The sequence below is a fragment of the Mastomys coucha genome, unplaced genomic scaffold (genome assembly GCF_008632895.1).
Source record: "Mastomys coucha isolate ucsf_1 unplaced genomic scaffold, UCSF_Mcou_1 pScaffold9, whole genome shotgun sequence".
In the NCBI taxonomy this organism is placed as follows: domain Eukaryota; kingdom Metazoa; phylum Chordata; class Mammalia; order Rodentia; family Muridae; genus Mastomys; species Mastomys coucha.
In genome coordinates, this window is record NW_022196915.1 from 44912276 (window position 1) to 44929584 (window position 17309).

Sequence of the window (17309 nt, forward strand, 5' to 3'; positions counted from 1 at the left end):
AAGAAAGTATCTAATAAAAATTAAAAAAAAAAAGAATATGATTTGCTAGATTCCCTACTTCTTGAGACGATCTTCTTTAACAAGTCTCAAGATAAGCCTGGGAATTTAAGACATGTAGAGGTGCTGTACCACTAAGCTTTCTGGTGTGAAGCATCTGTATACACACATTTATGGTTCCCACCATGTTCTGGGTGGACGTTCTCCAAGGATATACATGCAAAGCTTAGTCCCAGGGTGGTGCTACTGGGCAACAGTGGCATCTTTAAAAGGAAGGAGCTATTTGGGGTCCTTAGATGGCTGGGTGTGCACCAAGTGTTCTATAAGAAGGTCTCTCTGTATTCTTACCTGGTTAGCCAGGTGAGAATTACAACAGTTGCCATCCACCATTAGTGGGTTGTTTGCTGGTGGTTTGAAATTCCAAACTATGAGCAAAATGAAGTTTTCCCTTTGTGAAGTTAATTGCCTCAAGGTATTTTGTTGTAGTAACTCAAAGCTGACAAATTCCCTTTCCTATGGTCAAAACGTGGACCTCCCTCTTTGAAGCTATGAAAATTGTGTCCTAAAGCAGGTTATCTCTTTGTTTTCACATATTGCTGTTCTTTGTAGGACAGTAAATGTTACTGCTTAATTACTGTACCTTCTGCTCTCGGTTCCCATTGTCTTATAAGTCCATGTTAATTATTATTTTTTTTTTATTGGCTATCTAAGACCTTTTTGTTTTCCTCCTATGGTCCTTGATACCTTGTGACCTTTAACTGTAACTTTTATGGATTTCCAGTTATATTCCTAGGGGAATTTTTATTTTCTCCTGTTATGTTTGGCTGGAAAAAGTATGTTTATATCTACATGTTTTTCTGAATAACTTCCAATTAATATGAATGAGTAGGAGAAAATTTAGTCAGCCATGTTCCCTAGCAAGGTGCTCTTAAGTCCTAGGATTTCCTTGACAGTAAATGCTCCTGTTACTCCTGGTGGGCTGCTTAGGAATGCCAAGATTTATATTAATGAACTGGCCCACGGTGGTTCTGGGGCAATTTCAGAATGGACTCAATAGAGATATCATATGGCCACAGGGCTAAGGTTTGACTGAGGGGGTGTCAGTCTGACTCCCCAGCCTCTGAGGGCAGAAGGAGAGCTTGGAATTGAGTTGACCCACATGGTTAGTTATTTCGTCGATCAGACTAATAAAAACTCAGGACGCTCCGACTTCCAGTGACTCTCTGCTTTGATTCATGATACAAGAAGTGTGATATATATTGAGGGAACTCTTCCTGTGTGTTGCTCCATTTGCCTGGTTCTAAGTTATATGTTATTTTAAGTTGTAATATGACTACTGAAAGAATAATGCTTTCCTGTGGCTGAGTCATGCTCAGAATGATCCAGTCTGAGAGCTGAGGGGACTTCTGAATTGCCTCTAGTTGGCTGCAAGGGATGGTGGCCTGGAATTGTAAGGCTCACAGTTGGTGTCTGAAGTGAGGTCAGTCTGCTGGAGACCCTGGGGCTGTGTAGTATACCTGTGAAAGATGACATTGATTATCAACTCAACAGCATCTAGAATCACCAAGGAGACAGGTCTTTGAGCATGAGTATGAGGGATTATCTAGATTAGGTTAGTCTCTGGGCATGCCTGTAATGGATTCCTTAGATTGAATTAATTGAAGTGGATAGACCCACTTTAGTGGTGAGAGATACAGTTCTATGGGCTGTGAAAGTGAGTTGAAGACAGTATTCAACCTTCTCGGCTTCTGACTGGATGGCCGTGCACGCCAAGTGCAGTTGCCTCATGCTCATGTTACCATTCTCTTCCCACCATAATGGACAGCACATTGAAGCAGACCCCAAAGCAAACGCCTCCTTACATTGTGTTTGTCATGCATTTTATCACGAGTAATAAATACAGTAAATATGCTTGCTCCAAGCAGCTAGCTCCCTGGGCACTTGCCATAGTCAAGACCTTCTGTGCTCCAGTTAGATCCACGTTGTTCTTCCTGCAGTGCCTCATACTTAGCTGGTCTGAGCTGCTCTCTGTTCATCTCAGGGTCTCAGGATCTTTCCGCCCTGTGAGGGGACCCTTTGCTCCCCTCTCAATGGCACTTTTGGTCTATTGAGGTTTGGCTAATGCCTGCCTCTTCCTTTGTGGCAGTGTTTCCTTCTTACTTCTTTGTGCTGCTCTCTGCCTTCTCTGCTCTCCTTCAACATTTGGGATTATTTCTTATTTTCATATTCTAGTCATCCCTCAGTTTCCTTAGACAGCTGGCTTTAGAAATCCCTATGGAAATCCACAGTTGCTTCAGCCCCTCATATTTAATGGTATATTTGTGTGTAACACATGTGCAGCCTCCTGTGTATTTTAAATCATCTCTAGATGAGCTATAGTACCCAGTGCAATGTAATTATTGTGTAAACAGTCGCTTGGACTGTACAGGGCATAGTGACAAGAAAACAAAGTCTGAATGTGTTCAGAACAGATGCAATGCACCCTCCCCCTATCATTTTTGATCTGTGGTTGGTTGAGTCTACAGATATAGAACCCAGGAAAACTGATAATTGTTTCCCAGCCAGATAATAATATAGTGAGATTTAATCTTAGACTTTCCTTTTTTTTTTTTTTTTTTTTTTTTTTTTTTTTTTAAATATATGAACTCTGCTGTCTTAGACAGGGCTTCTCTTCCTGCATAAACATCATAACCAAGAAGCAAGTTGGGGAGGAAAGTATTTATTCAGCTTACACTTCCACATTGCTGTTCATCACCAAAGGAAGTCAGGACTGGAACTCAAGCAGGTCAGGAAGCAAGAGCTGATGCAGAGGCCCATGGAGGGATGTTACTTACTGGCTTGCTTTCTCTGGCTTGCTCAGCTTCTTTTCTTATAGAACCTAAGACTACCAGCCCAGGGATAGCACCACCCACAGTGGGCTGGGCCCTCCCATCACTAATTGAGAAAATGCCTTACAGCTGGATCTCATGGAGGCATTTCCTCAATGGAGGCTCCTTTCTCTGTGATAACTTCAGCTTCTGTTAAGTTGACACACAAAACCAGCCAGCAGATCTGCTTAGCATGGTAACAAAATATTACAAGGACATATACAACAAATAATTGAACAACGAGCTAAGAAGGCACTTGACTTGTGTTTACATGGATCTAGATCGTTGACCACAAGAGTACATAAAGAGAATGGTAGATATAGAAGGGATGTGATTGAATGTTAAATGTTTTTTATCTCAGACTGAACTGGTGAGGCTCATGAAGCTATTTAGAACTATTTAGCTATTTAATAGCTATTTAGCTATTTATTTGAAGGCATGTAGATTCTTAACCTTTTCTGGAAGGTGCGCTAGCAAAGCTTGACTGTTACCCTTATGGAATTTAGAATCACTTTAGGACACACCACACCTTCCTGGTGTGTCTGTGCAGATGTTTCCAGAGAGGATTAACTGGGGAGGGGACATCCACCTTAAATATACGTGGTGCCATCCCATGGGCTGAATAAAAAAAGAGCAAATGATGGAAGCCAGCTGAGAGACTGCTTCTGGACTATGGACACCATGTGACATGTAGCTCATGTCCTTAAGCCATGACTTCCTTGCCAAGATGCATTGACTGCATCGCCGAAAGCCATGAGAATCAAAATAAACTCTTCCTTCCTCAAGTTTCTTTTGTCATAGAAACAAGAGAAGTACATAATATGGAAGACTTATTTCACGTACACTGAAATAAAATCTGGCAGGTCACCGAAAGGGAAGCAGAATAAGAAGCAGCACCCAGGTGTTGAGCCCAGTGCCTTGGGCTCACGTCCTAAATGCTTCTTTTTAAATTCCAGTTTAAAAAAAAAAGTGTGGGAATGAATGCATTTGTTTACTAAGTTTACTTTTTGCAAAGAAAGATGCTTTGATGTTTTTGAAGTGTCATATTTTCAGCACCCCTCCCCACACACTTTTCTAAAAATCAACACTACTAATGATGAAATTGAAAAGTCACCAATGGAAGCCCATGGGTCTTTCTTCCCTTTAGGACTTTAAATAAAATTATTTACTTTGTAATTTATGACCATCACCCACCCTAGCAGGCTTGGGTAAGCTCCAGAAACCATTTCTAAGCAGACACTTGCAAAGCAAGGAGCAGGCAGGAGCTAAAAAAGACAGCACATGCCTGGTAGGCTTTTTGTCTCTGATTAGGAGTGAAGTAGAACTCTGGGGATCATCTAAAGACCCTGTGAGTAGTAGAGACTCATGGCAAATGTATCAGCTGGTGTCCTAGGGTTCCAAATATTCTAGTCTGTCAGTGATAGGGAACACCAGTCAATGTCATGTTCAAATGTCTCTTCAACATGATGGAATCTCAAAAAGTTGTCAAATAGGAATATTCCTGTGGAAGGTGAGAATTGGCTGTTTCAAGGTGTCAAAGGTTTGTACTTTCTCTTCTAGTACTCCTGTTGTGACCCACCACATAAATTGCATGAGACTGAATTTTTTGATGCTACCAGAGTCTACAGGTCAGAAGTTTTCATTTATTTATTTATAATATATAAATATTATATAGTATGTAAATATTATATATAAAACATGTAAATGGTGGCCACAGTCTCCATCTACTCAGACTTTTGTATTATTTGAAATAGTGTATGTGAGGAGCAGGGCTAGGATGCAGAAAGTGTTTGGTCATTTGTGAGTACATTTCCACCTATAGGAATAAAAGTTGCCAAGTGTGCAGACACCCCCTATGAGACAGGGTCAGGTGCATGCCCTGGCACATATCTTGCTATGAAGGAAATAGGAATGGAAGACAATCCTGGCAGACAAAGTTAAACTGAAATTGAAAAGTGACTGTCTTGATACCAAGGTAATCACTACCTGAATTTACAGTTCTTCAACCATGGAGTCCAATACACTCATGTACTTCATATGACATTAGATCAACGACAAATTTCTATGACAGGATTCCATAAGATACTAATCATGATGAAATATCCCTGTGACTTAGTGACATCAAAGCACAAGCATTACTCTCTGGTCTGGTGACATGGGTATAAACAAACTCACTTTTACTTGCAGTCATGAGACATGGCAACATAGTTATCTACGAGGCATATCTAGCAACATGATAAATGATGAAGCTACCATTTATGCAGTTACATTCTGTGTCAGCCATGTATAGTGAGTTATCTACACTCATTATCGTTGTGTTAGTTACAAAGATGTTAATAATGAAGCACTGTGCCATGTTCTTTAGGTGGCAGCCTCAGATATCTCATTTATATAATGCATCTTGGTGGAGACTTGGAGTATGAAGGTCTGGACAAGGTCATTATAGAATGTTCTCCATAGTGAAACCTAGCAACACATTTCTCAGAATGAATCCTGGACATTTAAGTAAGACATTTAAATTGTCCTGATCTTGAAGGTAAAGGCTTGGAAAAATGGGATTTGAGGGAAGGAAGGAAAAGTAAATTTCTTTCTTCCTGTACCAGAGAGGCCCATTTCTGGAACTACACATGGGGGAATACAATTGGGCTTTTACTGTTCAGGAGGAAATGCCTGGGCCCTGGTCTTGATTCCAGTGCTGTGTTGTTTATTTAGCTCCAAACGTATTAATTGTTCTCTGTAGTGCATTCCTTACCTTAAGTGCTTGTTAACATTCTAGAGAAATCTTATGGATTTGTTTAAAGATGATTTCAAAGTATTTTGAGTTCTTTAAAGTATGCTGCTATTGTGGATTGGAGGAAAATAAGATTGTGTAACCCAAGGCAACTTGAAAGAGTTCAGCAAATATTATGGGATAATACAAAGTAAAGATAAAAGGCTACAAGTTTATAGTTTAGTGACTAGTCCATCAAACACTGATGTCCTGAGGTTACAAAAATAGGTCAGAGGGCCTGCAAGTGGCAACAAAAGCTAACTTCTTCAGTCACTGTGTCCCAAGTCCCCAGCCTGTCTCCCACTATCTGTGTGGAAGCTGGTCAGCCTTGTCTTCAAGTTACCTTGTGATAGATACATTGTCTTATGAGATTTTACACCTATTCAGAATTAGAGCATGCTAAAGGTTTCTCTCTAGGCTTAGGGCTTTCATTCTGGGTTAATATAATGCTGCTATAACTTGACTTGGGAGAAATGATATTCATTTGTATAATGTCATGGTTATTCTTCATTGCAAACTTGTCTGGACTTGAAATCACCTAGGAGACACACCTCTACATGTGCCTATGAGGGCATTTCCAGTGAGATCTAACTGGGGAGAAAAGACATATGTGTGGCACTACCCATGGGCTGGGGTATTGAACTGAACATAGAGAGCAAAGGAGGAAGCCAACTGAGTGCCCGACATTCTTTCTAGCTCTCTTCTTCTTAGTTTGTCAAGATGTAAGAAGTCCCAGCCCATGGCCCAGACACTGTGAACTCTGTTATACCTTCCCGACTGTGATGGACTGTGTCCTCCTGTATTGTGAGCTAAAATTTAGCTTTATCTTCTTAAGGTGCTTTGTTCATAGCAAGAAGAATAACCCACATGTGCAGGGATGAAATGACTCATTACACATGATGCTTCTGAAAGCAAGACTTCAGAGAGAATGTTTGCAAGGCAAACACCTGAAAGCACATGTAAATCATGTGCAGTGGTGTAGAGAGCGGATGCCTTAGGTATGGAGCATCTCTTGAACAATGGATGAACTTGAACTTTTGTTCTTGTAACGCTTCCAGGTAGATTCTGTTATGAGGGTCTGAGTGGTTATCTAGAGCTCCCTGCCCCACGGTCTAGAGTAAATAGTAATCAGCCTCATGCTCACAATGGAAAAGTCAGAGTCTGAAGACTTCAGACTTCTCACTTAGAAATGGTGACTGAAAGCCTGTGGCTGCCAGCAAGAGAGCACACAACTGGAAACATCTGACCCATCTAGGGCTTATTTCTGTCTCTCAAAGGGGGTGTGCCGAGATGTCAATTTCTAGGGTTTCTCCAGCTGTCTAATGACATTTGGGCTCTGGGCTGCTGTCTCTGTGAGGCTAGTGATGGCTTTGAACATTTGTTTCTTCACGTGACAACATGGAAAAGCATTAGAAAGACAAAGGGCTTGCAGTACCAGCAAGTGGTGACACAGCACTGAGGTAAGAGTTTGTTCTCTGGGGCTCTCATTCATTGGTCTTGACAACTGGGAATGAGGTCCACTTCACGGCTGAGAAGGCCGAGGTTTAAGATGCACAGCATTTCATTACAATCACACTGCTACCAAATTGCTTCAGATCAGAAGTGTTTCAGATATGAGATTTTTTTTCTTTTGATTCACATGTAACTATATGACAAGTTGACACCAATCCCAAGTCTAAACACAAAATCCATTTCTACTTCATATGCATTTTACTTGTGCTTAAAGGTGATTTTTTTAAATAGCAATTTTAGTAAATTTTTGTGCATGGAAGTAGGTGTGATGAAGTGAGAGTTTTCTCTGTGGAACTATCCTAGCGTTCAGAGAGTTCTGGATTTCAAATATTGGGGTTTAGGATGCTCAAACTGCATGTCACAGAATTGTCAAGGTTCAGCCTTCATGGCTTCAGCACCAAGCTCCTTCCCATGCTAGCTCTGAAGAGATGGGCCCTTTATCTGAGCCCAAAGCATTTACTGCTTTCCATGTCCTTCCATGCTCCCACAGGGCTCTGGGCCTTCTGCTCTACCTGACTTTGACTATTGGTTCCTTTCAATACTGTCTGTCCTCTTTGGTCTCTGCTTGTGACCTTTTCTTCCTTGTGCCTCACATACCACAGTGTTATCATCATCAGGCCTGATTTAAGATCTAAGGAGGGGAGCTGAAAGATATCTAAAGGTTTCTTCTTTTCTGGACAGCATCCCTCTTAGGCACCAACACAACATTTCTGCCATCTTCATGAAGCCCTCTCTCTCTCTCTCTCTCTCTCTCTCTCTCTCTCTCTCTTTTTCTCTCTCTCTCTTTCTTCCTCCTCCTCCTCTTCTTCTTTAGCTCTGATTTCTACTTTTTTCTCAAGATAAAATACTGGTACATGTTTGAGATTTGCCATCTTGCCCTAGGTAGAGGCCCAATTTCAGCTGTTTTCTTCCATAACTGGCCTTGAACAATTGGAAATCATGTGAAGGAGGGAATTGTTCTTCCAGTTTCTGGATCCAGATTCTAGGCTATGGCTGCTCTTGTCTTCCTTCTGATATCTCTTGCCTCTTCTGGAAATGGCAGCATTGGTTGGACAATTACCTTACAGCTTTGTCCTTCTGCCATGCAGTGAATGACATCATCTCTATTGCAGTGTAGACCTAGCAGTTACTCTTCATCTCAGTGTTTAACATTCTGTGTATGGCAGAGGCTCTGGATTGAGCTAGAGGTTGATAACTGGTGCACCGAGATACTAGTGACCTCTCTGAGACATGCTCGACTCCACGTAATCTCTATTTGTAAAGAGAGGATCAGGATACGCCATGGTGAGGTCAGCCATGGCATTTGTACTGAGGCTATCTGTGCTCTGTGATAGAGATGTGAGTCTGGACTTTGCTGGAGAGTGAGGCTTGGAATAAGTTGGAAGAAAAAGAGTATAGATTCAGGGCACATGAATCAAGATGAACAATTAAGCAAAGGAAATACTTGTTTCTGTGTAGAGCATATCACGCCTTTGGTGTACAGAATGCTGTGAGGGCATAGTGCGGTTTCATGAAGTGCCATGAGATTGTACTCAGAGGCTGCTATGTAGAGAAGTGAGGAGAGCAGAGGAAGAAAAAAAGAGGGATGGATAGTGAAGGGAGTAAGGGAGAAGAGATAAAAAGAATGAGAGAAAGAGGAAAAAAGAGAGGAAGGAAGAGATGAAGAAGACAGGAGGGAGAGATATGTAAGGAGGGATGAAGGAAATGGAAGAAGCTAAACGAGAGGGAGAAAGAAAGGAGTCAAGAAGGAAAGAAGAAGAAAGTAGAGAAGGAAGAATTGAGAAAAGGAAAAGGGTGAGAAAGGAGAGGAAGTAGAGACAGCTGGGGCTGGAGCTCTGAGAGGTCCATAGGGACACTTGGGAGCCTTTTAGACCTATGCCTGTAAACAGATTCGGTGACTGATTTGCTAAGTCCTGGGTCTGAGTCATGAAGCTCCAGAAAAGCCTTTCGAGCAACATTCATGAGCAAAAGGAGTCTCTGGGGAAGCACAGAGAATGCCAAGTAGAAAAAACGAATTTCATGGAAGGAATTGGGGAAAGCATAGCTGTGCGGAGCTACCCAAAGAAGTGGTTTAGCTGGGAGCATTATTACAGCATCAGTGTAGAGGGAACTGGTCCAAATCCTCTCTGTTCTCCACAAAGCTCCCCGAGTCCATATTGTGGCAAAATGATTGTGGCTAATTCTAACTGCATATTGGTGCCCCATAGACTAGCAGAGGCTTACATAGGACAAGAGCCCAGAGGAGACCTAAATCACTTGACTTAGATATTACTTCTCTTCAAGGGAATATGTTCAATGTATTCCCTATCTTCCCATATAGCACAGTGCCTAGTATTTTCCATGTGGCTATTTTCCAATGACTATTGATTAATTCATCATCATTACTTACAGAACTGATATAGACAAAATCATATTTCTTCTTATATAGCTGACTGTAACCCTTCTACTTCAATAGTAAATTAAGGATGTAGTGGAGTGGGGTTGAGGGGTAGGACTAGGTGACCTGGGATCAACTCATAACAATGCCTTTTGAGAGATTATTTCTTCTGTGTTCAGCTTTTCATCTTACAAGGTAACTGTGAGGGTCAGTCTCTGCTTGGAGAATGGACTGTGGTCAAAGGTGCTAATTCATGTGTGTGTGTGTGTGTGTGTGTGTGTGTGTGTGTGTGTGTGAGAGAGAGAGAGAGAGAGAGAGAGAGAGAGAGAGATATGACAGAGAGACATAGAAAGAGGAAGAGAGGGAGAAAGGAAGAGAGAGAGAGAGAGAGAGAGAAAGAGGAAGAGAGAGAGATAATATATGTATGTGTGTGCTGACAAATATGAGGACTCAAATGTGCATATGCAGGTTATAGAACACACTTCAGTGTTCTTTGCAGGTATTGTCCACTATTTTCTTGAAGCTGGGTCCCATACTGGCCTGGAATTTGCTTGGTAGGCCAGGCTGGCTGACCAGCAAGTCCTAGGGATCTGCTTGCCTCTATCCTCTCCAGTGCTGGAATTACAAATATATTCCATCATGCCTGGCTCTTTCATTTTTAATGTGTGTTTCAGGATCAAAGTCAGGTCCTTATGCTTATAAGGCGAGCATTTTACATACCAAATTAGTCCCTAGCCAGAAGATTAATTCTTACACTGGGTATCTGCATTGCTATGGTCCACAGCCTAGCACACTGCTTTTCTTTGGGGTGTGGGAGGCACATTTATGAAATATTCCCTCTAAACATATAGAAAGGGGCAGCCTGCCCCAAAGAGGGACTGCTTGGGGATCGCACTGTAGGAGCTAATCTGCTCACTGTTGGTAGAACTACAGAAAGTATTCTTTCTTTCTTTTTTGTTTTGCTTTGTTTTATTTTTCAAGACATGGTTTCTCTGTGTAGCCCTGGTTGTCTTGGAACTCGCTCTGTAGACCAGGCTGGCCTTGAACTCAGACATCTGCCTGCCTCTGCCTCCTGCATGCTGGGATCAAAGGTGTGTGCCACTGCCCCCTGCCTAAAATGTTCTTTCTTAATGGAAGGATTTGCTGTGAAACCTGGACAAATAACTCTCACAGATTCACTAAACCTACTTAATTTAGCACCTTGGTTCCAGTGTTGGTTCTCTACCTGCTCCCAGTGTCCTGTGTTGGGACTAAAAGCCTATTGGCTGGGGTTTTGGGGAGGGGGGACTCATGGTCAGAGGGTCACTGTGGCTCTCTGGCATTCTGGAGTGTGAGGGTTGGGGTAGGAATGGGGTTGTGCTTTTTTGGATTTTAGTGCTTTATACATTTCTCTTGGTACAGCTGGAATGAGTGGGCAGCCAGGCTGTCTGCCAGTAGGGAACTCCCTCTTGGCTCTGGGAAGTCCTAGATTTGGGCAGCACTGTTCAGCTCCTCTCTCAGTCTTGAGATCTCTGAGGTTTTCTTTCAAGCTTTGGTTCTCAGCATCCACATGGTGGTGCACGATCATTTGGTCCAATGGATTTGCTGTCCTCTTCTGACCTCCATAAGCACCCGGCAAACACATGTTGCAGAGATATAGATGGGGGCAAACACTCATACATGCAAAATAAAATAAATAAATCTACAACATTTTAAACAAAAGAGGAATGAGCTTTGTCAAGGTTTAAATTGTAATCTCTTACTTCTATCCACCTACCACAATTCCCTAACCCCTAAGTGTTTGATTCCTAACCCCCAGGATTTCAGAATGTGACCTTATGTGGTGACATGCTCTTTGAGAATTGAATGAAGATTAACTGTGGTTTCTTAGGTGGCTTTGATCCTAAATGGCATCTGTCCTTCTAACCAGGGAAATTTGGATGCAGGCAGGTACAGAATGGGGTTTCATCTGAGGGCCCGATAGGTGGTGGGGAGAAGTCTCAAGAAACCAGCCTGGCAATACATTGATCTTGAACTTCCAGGGTCCAGAACTGAGATAATAGATGCCTTTTGTTATATTCTGCCTGTGGTGCTTTATCATAACAGCTCAAGGAGATTATCAGAACAGCAGTCTACCCATGACTAGAAACAGCATACTGTTAAGACCTGGGAAGTAGATAGGCTTTGTCAGCTAAGGTCCTCCTGGCCACAGCCAACAGTTCCAGGGCCTCAAGTGCAAACATGAACAGGACACATCTGCCCTTCCCACCTTCTACCCCAAACAGGGAGAACCTTGGCCCATCAGGGAAGCCACCAATTAAAGACTGAGATTGTGGCCACATACCTTTTTAACTTGTCACACAACCAGCACTAACCATGATTTATAACTTTACGTTTGTGGGAAAATATGTTCTAAATTCCCAACAACAATTTACAGATGCAGTTTTGGACCACAGCTTGTTTAAATTGAGGGCAGCCAATATTTGTAGATTTCTCATCAACACTCAAATTGTATATAGTTTTTATGGACACACCATGTAGTTCAACCTTTTTCCTAATTTAGACCAGTCTTTCTATAATTCATTGTAATTGCTGTGCTTAATTGTCAGACTGAATACATTATTTTAGGGGACTTTGCATATATAAGTAATAGGCTCTGGAAATTCTTTTTATGATGTTGTAAATCTCTATTAAACAGAAAGGATGGAAAGCTGTATTATTTGATGTTTGAGATGCTGTCTCCTATTGATGTGAAAATACTCTGAAACATGGAGGTACTGGTGAGAGAGAATTACACTTTCCTGAGGATTTGTCGTGAACCTTTACGCCCCCTGGTTCATCGTTTAGTTAATGTGATGGTTAGTTTGCTCATCTTAGTGTGATGGTTAGTTCTGGCTGTCAACTTGACTATCAACCCAGAATCCTCTGGAAAGAGAGTCTCAAGGAAGGACTGTCCACAGCGGTTTGGTCTGTGCTCAGCGTGCCTCCGGGGGATTGTCTTCATGAAGTTACTTGATATGGGTAGACACAACCTACTTTGGTTTGTACCTTCCCTTAGGTGTGGGGGTGGAGGTGGGCTGGAGTTTCCTGAACTGAATAAGCATGGAGAAATCAAGTTGAATACAAGCAAGGAATCAAATGAACACGTATGTATTCCTTCTTCTCTCCTCTTGATGGTAAACGACTAATTGTTTTGTGGGGAGTGGAGGGAGCCCTGGGTGAGTGACATCCTCAATGAATGCGAGCGATTGACACGGGCATGGCCAGGTCAAGGATTCCCAAGCCCTCAGTTCCAAGGGAAAGTGGCAAAGACCTTCCTCTTGATCTGCATGTAAGTGCTAACGGTATATGCATAAAGTATCCAACATGGCTTTCTCCCCCTGGATATTTATGGCCTGAAGTCTGCTCCCTTATAGAGACTGCTTCTACTGAGATTACTTCAACCTGTTTCCTTGATCCAGCTGTATACCATAAACCTGCCTGCTTGTTTATCTGTACATAATAACCACATCTCCTTGTTTAGCTGGATGCAATAACCTTGCCTCACTGTTTAACTCTATATAATAAACACGCTGAGCTTCTGGGTGGCTTTGGTTTCTCCCCAGAGACCCAGTCCATCTGACCCCTGCTTTTCTGTGTGTCTGTCCTTTCTTCATCTCTCTATTGACCCAAGCCAGTCCCTGGGGCCACACAAGGACATCACAGCACTGTTGGAAGTTCCTGCCTTGATTTCTCCAGAGCAATGGGCTATATAATCTGAAATTGTAAGATAGAATAACCCCCTTCTCCTCTAAAGTCCTTTTGTCAGGGTGTTTCATCAGAGCAACAGAAATTAAAGCAACAGTAAGCTGTCTTCCGTCAGTATAACAAATATCTGCGATCGTCAGCTTCTGAGATGGGGGGTTTATTATATAACATGGTGTTGGAGTTTTAAGCTGTGACTTTAGCCTGTTACTTTGAGCCTTTCTGAGGTCAGCGTATGAAGATGTATGTGGACAAAAAACCATTTACCTCTTCTCTGGGGGAACCAAAAGAAGGAAGAGAAAGGACTTAGGGGCCCTGCAGTCCCCTGAAAGGCCACACCTTTAGTGACCTGCAACCTCCCACCAGGCTCCTCTTCCTTAAGGCTCTGTCACCTTCTAATGGTACCACCCTGGGAACAAGTTGAAAGCATCTTAGGATCCAAACTTATACATTCCTATGTGCAGGGTCACTGTGCACTTTCTGAAAAATGCACTAAAGCGAGTTCAACAACATGGTCTAAAGGCGAACAGTTTAATATTCTTAGTCAGTTCTATCAAATCCAAGGTCAGGTTTCACAAAAACAAACACTTCCTGAGGGCCTACTCTGTGCCTTCCCTGGCTCAGAGGAACGAAGTAAGACTGCAGGCCTCACAGGCATTTGGGCTGACTCTTAATCACCAAAGGAGCTCCCTGTAATGGCCAGTATTTCTAGAAATAAGAGAAGATGGGCATATAAAATGCTTAGCATGTCCTCAGTGTTTAATGAATATTAGTTGTTATTGTCATTATTGCAAAAAAAAAAAAAAAAAAAAAAAAAAAAGAAAGAAAAGAAAAAAAAAAACAGAAAAGAAAACCCCACAACCATGATGTATGTTTTGTTTTTTGACTTTCTTTCTCTATCATCACCTTCAGGGTAACGCTTGTAAAAATCAGCGTTAATTATTTACAGGATCTATAACTGTCTTCTCAAGTGTTTGGTGACTACAGTGGCACCTTCTCACAGAGGGGCTAAGAATAACCAGCTGTTCCCCTGGGTAACAATGTGCTGATCTTCAAGTGTCTTTGCAATTCCCATCTTGCATTCAATTGTCTCTTTAACAGCTCTGTGACAAGGATATCCTCTGTAGTTTGGGGAACTCACTCAGGTTTGAAGATTTCCCATGCCTGCCCTACACTTTTGACAGTCTTAGCTAAGTTAGTTATAGGGTTTTAAGGGGAATGCAGCATGCTCAGGGTTCAAGCCTACTGGATGCAGTGTCAGTTACAGTTTTGGACTTGAGGGCTACACATTGGCAAAAGAAAGAAGGAGAGAAAGGAAGGAAGAAAGAAAAAGGGAGAGAGAGAAAGAAGAAAGGAAAGAAAGAAAGAAAGAAGGGAAGAAAGGCAGGAGGAAGGGAGGATAAAGGGAGACAGAGAGAGAAGGAGGGAGGGAGCAAGGGAAGGAGGGAGGGAGGGAGGGAGGGAGGGAGAGAGAGAGGGAGAGAGAGAGAGAGAAATATTACAACCTAGAGCAGAGGTCCAAAAGGATGGCTTCCTGGCAGGGCTCCTGGGGGATGTGGGCTCCCTTTCACCCACACTGGTGCTGCACACTTACAGGAGGACAGGATTGTTTGGAGAGCTCTAGGGGTAAGGGAGCAAATACATTGGGAGATGGTTATGTCATGCGAATATAAATTCCAACCTATTTAAAAATTTCCTTGTGGCAGCTCCCTACAACTCTGGCAGCTGACTGATCCCTCCAGAGGACAGGGCTTGACCTCATGCATGGCTTTCTAAATGTGAAGTTGTGCTAATCCCAGCCTCCACTGTGGTGTGCCTCACTGGGATGCCCCCTGTCGATTCCCTCTTTGTAGCTCTCAGATTCTCCAACAGCTGGACCCCATTAAGGCCTCTTACATGGCCACGAAGCCTCCATCTTCCACCCATGATAATAGCCTTATTAAGGGCAGGTGTGCCTCCTGACACCCCGGTCCATCCTGACCATAGCAGGCACTGGATGGGGGTGGGGAGGCTCATGCTAAACACTGATGTTGGTGGCAGAACAGTATCTCTTTTTCTATGTCTTCCCAGGACATCTTACCACAAAGGAACATCTGCACTTGCCTCTTGCTCTGGCAAGAATCTCCTTAATCAACCGTTTAAATATTGCTGCTTGTTTTCTATAGGAGAAAGGAATTGATTTAAAATAGTTTTGCTTTTGGGGCACCCACGTATTTATCAAGTCTCATTGCTTCTATCTCAGAGAGGTGAAGGTGGAGATATGCCAGGATAGTGTTTGAAGGGAGGATTGTCACAGCAGCCCAGAAAGGAAGAGTGAGAGACAAGGCTGTTGGGATTGAGACATTTTTCCTACATATCCCTAGCTAGCTGTGGGGACAAGGTATGGTGTAGATATGTGTATTAGAGACCCGTAAAGTGAGGTCTGGCACTATTCTAGGACCATTGAGTCTAGAGGATGCTGGGAACATAGACAAGGGTAGACAGATGCCCTCAAACCCGGAGCTAAAGGTTGGTGTATTTCCTCAGGGGACCTGACCTAATTGTCACTGTCTGGGTTGGAGTCTCTCTCAGAGGGTTGTCATTTTTGAAGTCATCATACCAGGCTGCCAGCCTGTCTCTTCCTGTTCTTGGCTTCATACCAAGCCTGGATGGCCATCGTGCCTCTTGGGATGCCTATTGGATGCCCAGGAAGTACCACAGGGTCTGTGCACAGTGAACTAGTGACTGTCTATGGGAGTAATGGATGGAAGGAAGAAGAGTGTATGAAGAGGAAGAAGGAAAAGAAAGGAGAGGGGAAGAAAAAAGGGAGATGGGAGGGGAAAATGGGTAGAGGGAGAAAGGGCTGGAAGGAAGGAGGGCCAGTGAGTCTGCCCTTCCATATTTCCTCTCTGTGAGTCTCAGATTGTTGAAATCTATCATGTGCAAAAGAATGTATTTATAAAATGTAAGAATCTGAAAGCATATGTGGACTGAGTGGACATGACCGCCAGCAATCCTTCTGCATGCGGTAAGTCACCTCATTGCTCACACACCATTCTCAGCTAAGTGAAAATGATGCATGCTCTAATTTCACTGTTAGCCATACTTGTGGATCTGCAACAGCTGGCATGTTGAATGGATCCCTAGCAGAGTATACTACAGTGAATATGAATTTGGGGGATTCCAATTTGTGTGTATGTATGTATGTTGTATATGTTTGGTGTGTATGTATGTGTGTGTGTGCTGTGTGTGTGTTGTGTATGTGTATGCATTGTGCATGTGTGTGTGCATGTTGTATATGTGTGTATATGTGTGTGTGGTGTGTGTGGTGTATGTGTATGTGTATGTGTGGTATGTATGGTGTGTGTGTGTGTGTGTGTGTGTTTGCTTGTGCACATATGTACATGGGTTTGTACAGGTCAGACAACTTCGATCATTCCTCAGGAGGCACTAACCACTTTGGCTTTTGTTTTGTTTGTTTGTTTGTTTGTTTTCCTTAGGTAGGGTTTCTCACTGGCCTGGAACTTGCTGAGTAGGCTAGGCTGGCTGGCCAGTGAGCCCCGGGTAATCCATCTGTCTTCACCTCCCCACTACTGGGATTAAAAATCCAGAACACGGTACCTGACTTGTTTCATATGGATTCTGTAGGCTAAAACTTAGCTATTAATTCTTCCAAGACAAGAATTTTACCAACCAATCTGTTGTGTCTACCTTGAAGTTCCCATTTTGAATTGAAGGTCAAGAGGAAGCTGGTAAGGCATCAGATGAGTGTCACTGCCGTATCCTCCGCTCTTTGCTGTCCACTCCCATGCTGCTGGACCAGAATCCTTTCTCCTGAAGCCTTCAGAACTGTTCTGATGTAGGAGTGGGAGTCAGGTATCTCAGGAATCAGGGGCTGTGGGAGTCAGGTATCCCAGGAATCAGGGGCCTAGGCCCTAATTTTCTGGTGGCTTGCTCCTGATGCCACCCAGCTGGACTTTTCAGTATGGCATGCCATAAAATACACAAGCACAGCCATAGCGCCATATAGCAGGTTTCCTGGTGTCTCTGTCTGCCTCAATGTGGGAACACACAGGAGGATCCC

The 17309-nt window shown here is 42.9% G+C and overlaps 1 long non-coding RNA gene across 1 annotated transcript in view; it reads left to right on the forward strand.

The window, feature by feature from the left end:
- LOC116084487 overlaps positions 1–17309 on the forward strand; it is a 65105-nt gene that overhangs the window by 5624 nt on the left and 42172 nt on the right. The window contains exon 3 of the long non-coding RNA XR_004116129.1: positions 4425–4492. This is a non-coding gene — a long non-coding RNA (uncharacterized LOC116084487). The remainder of the gene's footprint in view (positions 1–4424; positions 4493–17309) is intronic.